The 13,403-nt window shown below is 38.4% G+C and overlaps 2 long non-coding RNA genes across 2 annotated transcripts; one reads left to right on the top strand and one right to left on the bottom strand.

The window, feature by feature from the left end:
- Positions 1 to 288: 288 nt before the first annotated feature.
- On the bottom strand, positions 289 to 6,437 carry LOC140625958 (uncharacterized). Its single transcript, XR_012025216.1, has 3 exons — positions 6,178 to 6,437; positions 4,825 to 4,858; positions 289 to 4,440 (listed from the first exon to the last, which is right to left on the bottom strand). It is a non-coding gene; the product is annotated as an uncharacterized lncRNA (long non-coding RNA).
- Positions 6,438 to 6,522: 85 nt separating this feature from the next.
- On the top strand, positions 6,523 to 12,396 carry LOC140626431 (uncharacterized). The gene is made up of 3 exons (XR_012025576.1): positions 6,523 to 6,649; positions 9,783 to 11,074; positions 12,200 to 12,396. It is a non-coding gene; the product is annotated as an uncharacterized lncRNA (long non-coding RNA).
- Positions 12,397 to 13,403: the final 1,007 nt, after the last annotated feature.

The following is a 13,403-nucleotide window of genomic DNA, read 5'->3' as shown; positions in this document are numbered from 1 at the left end:
CCCATGGTTGTGTCCCACTGCCTAAAATAGTGACTGGCACATAATAAGCACCTAAAACATATTTGAATGAGTTACTCCTATTTTGCAAATGAGCCTGGGGTTTAAAAATGTTTAAAAAAACAAAACCAAAAAAAAAAAAAAAAAAAAACCAACCAAACAAAAAGAGCCCAAAGACAACACAGTGTTGAAATGAGCTCAAAGTCTTCATCTGTGCTGTCCTCAACTTCCCCATTTTGTACCTAGTACATTTTTCTTTTTCCTTTTTCTTTTTTTCTTTTTTATCTTTCTGCATTTAATCTTCTTGAGCTCTGCCTAGAATCTCATTTTCCCAGTGTGGTTGTCTGATTTGTTACCCACATAGCTGTTGTCCTACCTAGGGATCTCCACATTTGCTCAGCAGGTATTCTGTAGTCAAGCCAGTGATAAGAGCTGAACAAAATAATGCAGAGATGTATTCCTTCTTCCAGGTAAACTACTGGAGATGGGGGATGGTGGGAATCTAGCAAATGAAACAAGAATTGCCTATATACAAAAGCAGTTGAAAAATGTACACAACACAATTGAATCAATCATGTAGGGCTGATTCCTTTAAAAAAAGAAAATATAGGGCTGGGATATCTAAATATAATTCAGAACTCTGCCCAAATATTGTTTTACCTTTTTCTTTGTTAAGTTTTTCCATGCCCAGTGTGGAGCCCAGCATGAGGCTTGAACTCAAAACACTGAGATCAAGACCTGAGCTGAAATCAAGAGTCAGGATCAACTGAGCCACTCAGGTGACCCTAAATATAGTTTTAGAGATGGGCTGTACTCGAGAGAATTTAGAAGTCAGTCTCAGTAATATTAAGAGATAAAAAATAATAGAAAAGTGCATCGCATTCACTCAGTGTCCATTAGAAGAAATCATTAATTCATTTAGTCACTGAAGGAGACCGCAATAACTGTATGCCAGGCACTGTTGTAGTTTCTGAACTCCAAACAGAAAAAGGCACAGTTCCTATCAGTAAGAGGAAGCTTATAGTCTAGTTGGGTGAGAAACAAGCCTTAGCTGGAAGTAAATACTGAAAGCCAGATCTTCAATAAGAGATTTTTCTTTCTGAAGCCATATTTGGAGGACTTGGAAGGACAGATGAATAGAGACAGGAACAGAAATGGAGGGAGGATGTAGCCTTACTACCAAAGAGCTTTACAAAATGGGAGATCCTAATCAGGTGGTGTGGGGGCAATTCCCAGTCCTGGACCTAGGCATCCAGGTGCAGGAATAGTTGCAGATTTCCCATGTGAGTAGATTTCCCATTCTCAAACGTGAATACAACAACGGATTCATTTTCTAGGATCTCAGGAACTAGGGAGCCTTTATCTAGACCAGGACAGCAACCTTGATATCATGAAGGAAGACGAGGAGTGTAAATGGTAGGCCATGCATCGGGCTATTTAGTGAGAATTCCTACACTGGCTCTTGAGAATGAATCAGCCAGGAGTCCATCAGAAGTTAAAAGAAATAACATTTGTAACGGCAAGTTGGGGTGATCCATAGAATGCACAAAGAAGGCTTTGCATTGTGCCCTTAAATCTAGGACTTAAAGGTTGAAAGACAAATGGAGCAATTTATTATAATATTCTGAAATGTTTCTAATACTAGGAATTACAATTATGCTTTTTGTGTGTGTGAGGAACACTATCCAAAAGTTCTGGAGTTCCTTCTGATGAAGTACCTGAGAAGTGCTATGGGAAACATAAGGGACAAAGCCCCATGTTATCAGTGATGAGCCTCAGGAACAAAACTGCAAAGTCCAGCTGTGCTTCTGTCGGGAGGTTTCGGGACTTGGGTATATACTGTATAATGGAATAAGTGGAATTACATCCTGGAGGAAAAGGAGGCTGTGTCTTCTTTTTCCAACATCACCTTCAGGGACTGACTGCATGCAAGTCAGGAACACAGAAAAATGGGAATTAGAACCCAGGGAATTAAGAGAAACAAAGCAAACCATTAATCAAGTCCTAGTGTTTCAATCAGACAAAGCTATGTCAACTGGTAATGATGATAAAATCCCGGAATTTGAGCTGGAAGGCAACCTTATAACAAGGAACTGGTTTCATCAAATGACAGTACAGCAAGCAATTTTTTTCATCAGGAAAAAAAAATTCTCTAGAATCCTAGGCCAAGGCTCTATTGGCTCTATCCCTGGGGTTTAGTTCCTGTATGCAGCATACGCATCAGAAACCTACCTCTTACTAGTTTTAGCCCTGGAACCATAGCCTGGCTGTCATGGTTAATTCATCATTTTGAATTAACATAGCTTCTGGAAGTTTCCCATCCAGATTGTCCACTAGCACTCTAATTCATCCTACTCTTCCACACCACATTTCCTAAGTGCATGTTCCTAAATAGGATGTTCTTTTACCCCCTGGAAAGACTCAGACATCTCTTCCTGTGGAGACCACTTCAGCTTCAGAAGCCTTTAAGACAGTTTTTCGAAATAATCAAAGTCAGATGCACTTGCCTCAGCTGAAGCCTTAACTATACTCATCCCAAAATCATCCTCAGCATTGTGCAGGCCTTTATAGTTTACAGAGTATTTTCATATGCCCCATCTGTTCTTCTAAAGCCATTCATAACTAATGGCAACAACTGCAGAAGGAACTAATCAATCTAAAAATGACAGAGCGATATGTGGGCAGTGATGTAAACTGAGGAAGAAAAGCATTTAGCTTTAAGCCATACTCTGGGATCCCAAAGAGCAATAAAGAACATTGCAGTTTCACAGGAGGGACCTGAAATAATGACATCAGTAAATAAAAACTAAACCATGCCAACAAAGAGATCATGTTTAAGTGCGTTAGGGCTGAGAATAGAGGCTGGATGTGTTTAGAAATGGGAGGCAGGAGACCCAAGGTGCTTGAAAAGAGTCACTACTAAATTCTGTCCTTGACAAGAAACCAAGGAATGAGTGTCTCCTTGGTCAAAGAGAAGATACTGTCATTGTCGACTCCAAGTTTGGGTATCTGTCAAGGGGATAAAATGAAGACAAGGGGAGGCACGGGGCTGTCACAAAAGAAAGGGGAAAGTAGAGAGTATAGAAAACAATTCCCTTACCTGGTCTGGGGAAGGAGATAAACCAGCAAGTAGAGACCATAATTAGTCATGAGGGTAAAATAAAGAACTGGATAGGACTCCCACCCTAGCAACATGGCAGATTAGATAACCAGGAAACCCTCCTTTTATAAAACTGTGAGATTGCACAGGAAAAAAAATTATTTTATCATTTTGCTGAGATTACAGGAAAGTCCGAATGACCAAAAGAATAAAAAACTTTATTTACAAAAATGGGAGGAGCATGCACATGGGGAAGCCAGGTATGCCCGAAGACAGTTACCCATTTAATTGCCAATACTGATGCTGGAATTAAGGGGGAAAAAGTCTTGGGTCAACAGAGAAAGACTGAAGAATTGGACCTGAGACTCTCAGATTAAGTCAGAGAAATTGAAAGAAGGCTCATGCTCCAGGTGACAGTCATCTCCTGGTTTACAGCAGAATGAAACCCTCTCTGGACAGACCCTTAAGGTAGGATCACAGGCTTGATCTACTAAATCTGAGCTCACAATCAAAGATCATCAAATACATAAGGAAATGAACCAGCATCAGTGGCAGAAGCAGCAATATCCAATTTAGACCTCATAAGATTCATACAACAGAATTATCAGATACAGAATATAAAATGAAAATACATGAAATGCCTCATGCACTGAAAGATGGTATCACAAAAATGAGTAAGCAATAAGAGATGATCAAAACCTGTAGTATAGATCAGAAAAAGAATAAAATACCATGCTAGAAATTTTAAATGAAATTGTTGAAGAAAAGGGGAAAAATGATGACTAAATCAGCAAATTAGATGTGGCTAAGGAGGTCATAGTAAACTGGAAAGTAAATCTAACACAATTACTGAGAATGTAGCACAGAGAGAAAAGGAGATTAAAAAATATAAAGAAATATTAAGAGACAGGGAGCAGGGATTGGATTTTTTTTTTCCTCTGGATAGAGCCAGATAATAAATGTTTGGGGCATTGTGGGTCTTAAGGTCTCTGTCAAAACTATTCAAATTGCCTGTGCAGCATGAAAGCACCCATAAGCAGCGTATAAATAAATGAGCATGGCTGTATTCCAATAAAATTTAATGATGAGTCCTAAAACTTGATATTCATGTAATTTTTTCTAGTTATAAAATAATAGTCTCTTTTGGTTCTTTTCAACCATTTAAAAAGTGCAAAATGTTTTCAGCTCACAGTTGTACAAAAGAAGGTGGTAGGTGGTTTCTGGTCCAACATGTAAAGAGTGCAGAAGTTGTCTCTCCTGTCCTCACAGCAAGAATGTGAAAATCAACAATTGTCCTTAGATTCCTCAGACTTGATATCCAGAACAACCCCTTACCCTGAAAACTGGACAGAAAGGTAAATACAGAGAATCACAGGATACCCAGAGCAGAAATGACCACTGGAACTAGCAAATAGTATGAAAACTTAAAAGTCGATTGACTAATTGTTGGGGTCTGAGCATTGAGATAGAATCCCCTGAGGACCCAGTCTTTGGAGGACCCCTCCCAGTTTTTCCTTCAGGAGCCCCATCAGGTTCTCAGGGTGAAAATCTGAAAATATTTCCCTCATGCTTCTAGCAGGAGGAGAGGGAAACTAGCTATTTTGAAGTATTCCCAGAGCATTCTGGTCTCCTTAACAAATGCCTGCTCTCAAGGAAAACGATTTTGCCAGATCTTAACCAACATGGATTTGGTCAGAGCCTAAATGATATGGGGAGAGAGGACATACCCAGTTCCAGCCACTTCTAGTCTTCCTGTCACACCTAAGGGGTAGAAAAAAAAGAACAAACACGCAACACAACAACAACAATACTTGAGATTCTTGTGGAGGTCTCAGTCAGAGGCACATAAACAATAAGATACAATCATAGGATTATTGGGGGCTTTCCATCTACCACACCTGACTACCACATCAATAGTACTGTGTATAATAATAGGGAACTACAACGATAAGACCTGTAAATCTCAGACTCTAAAAGGGAAGAAGTCTCTAGTAAAAATCTGAAGACAGCAGGAAAGACAAAAACAAGGACACAAGAGGAAATTTTAGCCACTGACACCGCAGCTACACCAAATAACACACACAGCCGATAGCAGATAAACATAAAACTTCACACTAAAGTCCTATCTACCTCACTTCTTTTTATCCTATACATAATGTCTGACTTCTGGCAAAAAAAAAAAAATTATGAGGCATGCTAAAAGACAAAAAACAAATTTTGAAGAGACAAAGCAAGCATCAGAAACAAACTCATGTATGATAGAGATTTGAGAATTACAAGACTAAGATTTTAAAATAACTGTGATTAAGATGCTAAAGACCTTATTTTTTAAAAGATTTTATTAATTTATTCATGAGAGACACAAAGAGAGAGAGAGGCAGAGACACAGGCAGAGAGAGAAGCAGGCTCCATGCAGGGAGCCCGATGTGGGACTCGATCCCGGGACTCCAGGATCACAACCTGAGCCAAAGGCAGACGCCCAACCACTGAGCCACCCAGGCATCCCAAGACGCTAAGGACTTTAATGGGAAAAGTGGGCTTTATACAAAAATAGATGGACAATGTAAGCAGAGAGTTGGAAAATCTAAGAAAGAATCAAAAGGAAATGCTAGAAGGGCCCCTGGGTAGCTCAGTTGGTTAAGTGTCTGCCATTAGCTCAGGTGAGGATCCTGGGATGGAGCCCCTGCTGGGTAGGAAGCCTGCCGCTCCCTTGTCCGCTGCCCCCACCCACTCATGCTCTCTCTCTCAAATAAATAAATAAAATATATTTTAAAAAAGGAAATTCTAGAAATTAAAAACATTAAAACAGAAATGAAGTATGTCTTTGATGGACTCATTAGTAGATTAGACATGGTTGAGGAAAGAATCACTGAAATTGAAGATATGTCACTAGAGACTTCCCAAGCTGAAAAACAAAACCAAAAAAAGAAAGAAAAAGGAACAGACTATCCTAGAACAGCAGGAGAACGTAAAAAAGCTGTATTATGTACTCGATAAGAACACTAGAAGGAGGAAAAAGAGAGAATGGAGGAGAAGAAAAATTCTAACCAATAATGGCTGAAGTGAATATAACACTGTACCTTAATTATATTAAGATGAGAGCTTTCCAAAAGTAATGACAAACACCAAACCATGATCCAGGAAATTCACAGGACACCAAGGAGGATAAAAGTATACCTAGGTATACCTAAGTATATCATATTCAAACTGCAGAAAATAAAAAACAAAGAGGAAATCTTCAAAGAAGCTGGAGAGGAGACACCTTATTTGTAGAAGAAGGGTAAGTATTACATAAGACTTTTCAGAAACCATGCTAGCAAGATGAGAATAACATGAAATATTTAAAGTGTTGAAAGAAAAAAAGACTAGCAACCTAGAATTCTATATCCAGAATATTCTATATTCTGGAATATTCTATATTCTAGAATTGTTGCCAGCTGACCTATCTTACAAAAACTGGTAAAAGTTCTTCAGAAATAAGATGAAGTATACAGGTCAGAAACTCAGATCTAAAGTAAGAAAGGAAGAGTATCAGAGAAGGAATAAATGAGGGTAAAATATTTTATTTTTCTTATTCATAATTGAGCTAATGGGTAATGGTTTGTTCAAAAATTATCTTTTTTAAAAATTTATTTATTTATTCATGAAAAACACGGAGAGACAGAGGCAGAGGGAGAAGCAGGCTTCCACAGGGAGCCCAATGTAGGACTCGATCCCAGATCCTGGGGTCATGCCATGAGCTGAAGGCAGATGCTCAACTGCTGACCCACCCAGGAGTCCCACTTTGTTCAAAATTATAACAGCCACAATATATTGGATGATTATAGCTTATGGATAAGTGAAATGAATGACAGCAATGTTATAAAGGATGGGAGGGAAGAATTGGAATACTATGTTATAAGATACTTGTACTACATGTGAAGCAAAATAGTGTTATCTGAAAATGGACTTAGTGAATGAGAACCCTATGGCAACCACTAAATTTTTTTTATAGAGAAGTACAAATGATATACTAACAGAGGAGCAAAAAATATAATTACACAAAATGCCCAATTAAAACCAGAGAAGAGGGATGTCTGGGTAGCTCAGTGGTTGAGCATCTGCCTTCAGCTCAGGGAATGATCCCAGTCCAGGGATCGAGTCCCACATCAGGCTCCCTGTGAGGAGCCTGCTTCTCCCTCTGCCTATGTCTCTGCCTCTGTCTCTCTCTGTGTCTCTGATGAATAAATAAATAAAATCTTTTAAAAATAAAAAATAAATAAAACCAGAGAGGAGAAAAAAGTGAAAGACAAAAGAAAAAAAAGTAATAAGGGCAACAGACAATAGTAATGAATATGGTAGATAATGATTCAACTATTATCAACAAACACTTGAAGTGTCAATGGTTTAAATACATCAATTAAAAGACAGAGACTGTCAGAGTGGATTAAAAAATGAGACTCATGTGTTATCTATAAGAAATCCTCTTTAAATATAAAGACATAGATTAAAGTAAGGACACAAAAAAAGATATACCATGTTAACACTGATCAAGACAAAGCAAAAGTAGCTCTATCAATTTCAGACAGAGCAGGCCTCCAAATAAAGATGGTTATTTGGGATAGAGAAGACCATTGCATAATGATAAAGAGGTCAATACTCCAAGAAATATAACAATCTTTACTATGTATGTGCCTAACAGCATAGTGTCCAAATATGTGAGGCAAAAACTGATAGAATTGCAAGGAGAGGTAGACAACCCACTATTGTAGTTGGAGACTCCACTACCACTGTATCACTATTTGACAAATCCAGCAGGCCAAACATCAGTAGGACACAGCTGAACTCAATAGAACCATCAATAAACTAGATCTAATGGACACCTATAGAAAATCTCATCTAACAACAGCAAGCCCACATGGAACATTCACTAAGATAGACTACTTCCTGGGCTACTTAAAAAAATGTATAATAGAAATCAGACAAAGTATGTTCTCAGACCACAGTAAAATTAAGGTAGAAATCAATAACAGAAAGAGAAGTAAAAAAAAACCCTCCAAATATATAGAGATTATCACCATATTTCTAAATAACATGTAAATCAAAGAAATCTCAAAAGAAATTTTTAAATATTTGGAAATAAATGAAAGTGAAAATGCAATTTACCAAAATTTTTGATTTCAGGGAAAGCAGTTCTTAAAGGGTAATTTATAGCATTGTATGGATATATTAGAAAAGAAGAAAGATCAAAAATCAATAATCTAAGTTTCCAACCTTAGGAACCTAGAAAAGGAGAGCAAATTAAATACAATGTAAGCATAAGAAAAGAAATAATAAAAAGTAGAGCTGAAAACAGTGAAACTTAAAACAAAAACTCAATAGAGAAATCAATAAAAATAAAAGCAGTTTCTTTGAAAAGATCAATAAAATTGAAATGCTTTCAGGCAAAGTAACTTAGAAAAAAAGGGGGATAATAATACAAATTCGGAAAACTCTATCTATTGAAGATATTGAATCAATAATTAGTAACTTTCTAAAACAGAAAGTGACAGGCACAGAGGGTTCATCAAATGTTCTACCAAACATTTAAGAAATAAATTAGGGCAGCCCAGGTGGCTCAGCGGTTTGGCGCCGACTTCAACCCAGGGCCTGATCCTGGAGGCCCGGGATCAAGTCCACGTCAGGCTCCCTGTATGGAGCCTGTTTCTGCCTCTGCACCCCCCCCCCTCTAATAAATAAAAATCTTTTTTTAAAAAAAGAAGAAAAAATGATATGATCATAATCAATAAATCTAGAAAGAATGTCTTTAAAAAATCTAACACGTACGGTGTAAAAAAAAAAAAAAAAACACTCTCAGAAAGTGAGAGATAGAGCAGAACTTCCTAAGCTTGATAAAGAACATCAACAAAAACCCTATAGCTAACATCTTACTTAATGGTGAAAAACCAGATGATTTTCCACTAAAATCAGAAGCGTGACAAGAATATTCCCTCTTATCACTCCTATACAGCAACATATTAAAAGTCCTTGCTAATGAAATAAGACAAGAAAAGTAAATAAAAGGTATACTGGTTGGGAAGAAAGAAATATAATGATCTTTGTTTACAGAAACATGATTGTTTATGTGGAGAATCCCAAAGAATCAACCCAAAGAATCCCAAAGAATAAAACCTCCTAGAACTAATAAGTTATTATAGCAATAGTGCAGGAACCAAAGTTAGTATACAAACATCAATCAAGTTCCTAAAAAGCAGAAAAAATAATTGGAATTTCAAATTAAAAACACAACACTATTTGCATTAGTACCTCTCAAAAAAGGAAATACTTAGGTAAAACCCAAACAAAATATATTTCAGATCTACATGAAGAAGACTCAAACTTCTGATGAAAAAAAGAAAAATCAATGTATATACATGGAGAGTTAGGCCAAGCTCATGGATATGAAGACTCAATACTGTTAAGATGTCAATTCTTCCCAGGGTTCCTGGGTGCCTCGGCTGGTTAAGGCATCTACCTTCAGCTCAGGTCATAATACTGGTGTCCTGGTATCAAGCCCCACATTGGGCTCCCCACTTAGTGGAGAGCCTGATTTTCCCTCTCCCTCTGCCTCTGCCCCTGTTTGTGCTCTCTCTGTCTCTCTGTCTCTCTCTCAAAAATAAATAAATTTTTTTTTAAAGATAACAGTTCTTCCCAATTTAATCCATAGATTCACCTCGATCCCAATTAAAATCCCAGCAAGTTATTTTGTGGATATCAACTAAAGTGAATATCTAAAGTTCATATGGAAAGAGAAAATTCCCAGCATAACCAAGACAATACTGAAGAACAAAGTGGGATAATTGACACTATCCAGCTTGGTGACATACTGTTATGCTATAGTAATCAAGTCAGTATGGCATGGGTGAAAAAATAGACAAATAGATCAGTGGAACAGAATAGAGGGCCCAGAAATAGATCCATGAAAACATGGTCAAGTGATCTTTGACAAAAGACCAAAAGCAACTCGATGGAGAAAAGACAATCTTTGCAGTAGATGGTGCAAGAATGACCAGACTCCCAAATGCAAAAAGAAAAAAATGAATCTAGACACGGCCTTCAGATCTTTCACAAAAATTAACTCAAAATGAATCATAGGCCTAAATATAAAATGCAAATCCATAAAATGTGAAGATGATATAGAAGAAAACCTAGGTCACCCGGAGTTCAGTGATGACTTTTGACTTGCAACAGCAAAAGCGTGATCCACGAAGACAATCTTGATAAATTGAACATAGTTTGATGCAACAGTACTGGTGCTTCATGCTTACTTTAAGTGGTGAATTCGTAGGTCTTATTTTACTACTAAGTATCAAAACTTGCATGCTACTACCTATCTTTTTATACATAAAATTATTATACAATTTCAAATTTTTTTAAGGTTGGGCCCCAAGATGCCCAGGGTAGGGGATTGACAGATTCTTTGATGACAAACTGATCTTCAGAACACCAAATGTGATATGTCATTGCCCATTGTATTGCGAATTAATCCTAGAGGAATAATACACAACAGATTGAAGTCATCTTTTTTTTTTTATTTTTTTACTTGCTGGGCACTGCAATAAAGGCCTCTGATAGAGAAACATCAAGAATTGGGTAGAACTATGAGAAAGGCAAAGCTTTACAATTCATTTTTTTAAAGCCAAGAAATAAATCAGAAACCAAAACCAAAAACAAGACCAAAAACAAAACCACCAACTTAGAAGACAGCAAGGAGAGAGAAAAATTTAGTTTTACTGTACCAGGACTATAGAGTGCTGTGCTCAGCCCTTCTCTGAAGTTCTGATGTGTGCAGAGTCAGGCCCTGAGCCAAAGGCAGATGCTCAACCACTGAGCCACCCAGGCGTCCCCAGGAATTGCTCTTGATAAAAACTGGAGTTCCTCCAGACTACTGTCCAGCTATGTTCAGTCTCCTTCTCAAAGGCCTTGGGCACAACTTGCTCATGGATGGGTTACCAACAGGTAAGACACTGATAAGAACAGAAAGAGTTGAGGAGCAGGGATTTCCACTGCTACTGCGCTGAGGGCCCTGCAGCTTTCATAGTAATTATTTTTTAAAAGATTTATTTACTTTTTATTTTATTTTTTTAATGATAGTCACAGAGAGAGAGAGGCAGAGACACAGGCAGAGGGAGAAGCAGGCTCCATGCACCGGGAGCCCGATGTGGGATTCGATCCCAGGTCTCTAGGATCGCGCCCTGGGCCAAAGGCAGGCGCCAAACCCTGCGCCACCCAGGGATCCCCTTATTTACTTATTTTAGAGAGAGTGTGTGTGTGTGCATGAGCAGGGGCAAGGGGCAGAGGGAGAGGGAGACAAGCAGACTCCCCCCTGAGCAAGGAGCCCCACTGAGGGCTGGACTGGGGACCCTGATCAGGACCTGAGCGGAAATCAAGAGTGAGCTACTTAAAAGACTGAGCCACCTGGGTGCCCCACTTTCATAGTAATTTCATGAAAATACCAGAACTGGGGGAAAACTAGAGTAAGAAAGACCTTTCTGAGCCATTCTTGCTGCTTTATTTCTTCTTGCCCTGTTCCACCTCCAAATTGCATGGCTTACTTCCTAGCATCTCTACTTTCTCTTACTCCTTCCTTCTCTGAGGTCCCCTGTTTCTCAGGCTGTCACCACCTGTATGGCCTCAGCTTGGATGCACCCACCCCCCAGTGACCATCTTCCAAGCCCAAATCCCTCCCTACTGCCCAGTGTTAGCAGTTGGCATCTTGGTCCTGGCTATTCCCGTTCTTTCGCAGCACGCATTTCATGGAAGAACAGAGACAATAAAGCAATACTCTATTAAATATTTGTGGAGATACACACCCAACCCAGTTTAAAACCTTCCTAAAGGCTCTGCTCTTTTTTAATGCTATTTATTATACTTTGGGGTAAAATACATATAGCCCATATATACTTTTCATCTTTTAATTGTTAGCTTCTTAAATTAAAAATGACAAAGATACTCTCTCCATGGTAAAATTACCAAGATTTTTTTCTCCTGTTTCTTTTGGCAATTATTTGGCATAACTGAAATAGGTAGTGCTAACTTTATAATGAAATTCTACATTATTTATGAAGGCTTCTCTTGTTTTAGGATGACTATTTTCCTTACCAGGGAAAGGAGGTGACAGAAAAGAAAAGGAAATAGACACGATCCTCTGGCCTCTTCCTACCCCTAAAAGCTGCTACACCCAAAACTGCTTGCAGGACACTGAATGAACCTGAGGTGGAAAGCCTCAACTCTCAGAATTAAGTATAATAATAAAGCTTCTATTGCTTCAATTATCAAAAATAGAGTGGTTTCAATGTAACCTCCCAAACTTAATTATATAGCAGCATAATTAAGGAGTCTTTCTTTTTTTAAAATAAATTTATTTTTTATTGGTGTTCAATTTGCCAACTTACAGAATAACACCCGGTGCTCATCCCGTCAAATGCCCCCCTCAGTGCCCGTCACCCATTCACCTCCACCCCCCCCCGCCTCCTCCCCTTCCACCACCCCTAGTTCGTTTCCCAGAGTTAGGAGTCTTTCATGTTCTGTCTTAAGGAGACTTTCCAGACTGTTTGGGAAAATTCTAAGGCCAGCCATGCTTATTGCACAAATTCAGTTATCCTACAAAGACCTTTCTCCTGGCTCTGTCTTGGCTTTCAACAACTCTTTCTTACTTTGCCTCACTATTCAGCCCTGCCACCACTAGACAAAGAGCCTCTTCTAGAAGTTAATGTTTTTATTTATTTATTTTTAAAGATTTATCTATTTATTCATGAGAGACACAGAGAGGCAGAGACATAGGCAGAGGGAGAAGCAGGCCCTTTGCAGGAGCTTGATGTGGTACTCCATCCTAGATCCAGAGATCACGACCTGAGCCAAAGGCAGCCACCCAACCACTGAGCCACCCAGGCATCCCTAGAAGTCAATGGTTTTAAAAACCACAGGAAAAACAGCCTAAGTTTTAAGATGGTAGAAGAAGAGCATTTTAAGCTGGTTGAAAAAAAGAAAGTGCCTAGAGGTATTTTAACAACATATTGCAGCATTGAGCACTTGACTCACGTTATGCTTTGAAAGATAAGAGATTGATAGGTGCTGAATTTCTTCTAAAACTATAAACATGAATCCAATAATGGAAGGGATGTGGGGATCAGATCCTATGATGATTCTTAATATACACACTGCTCATTTTAGATCATGCAAATTGAAGTTGGTCTTTGCTCTATGAAAAGTATATCAAGAGTATTGCAAATGTTTGCTTCTTTTCTTTACTAATTCGTATTCTTTCCATACAGTCCTGTTAAATAAA

This window comes from Canis lupus, chromosome 37 (genome assembly GCF_048164855.1).
Source record: "Canis lupus baileyi chromosome 37, mCanLup2.hap1, whole genome shotgun sequence".
In the NCBI taxonomy this organism is placed as follows: Eukaryota; Metazoa; Chordata; class Mammalia; order Carnivora; family Canidae; genus Canis; species Canis lupus.
The sequence above is the reverse complement of the archived record's forward strand: the minus strand, read 5'-3'. Positions and strand labels throughout refer to the sequence as shown.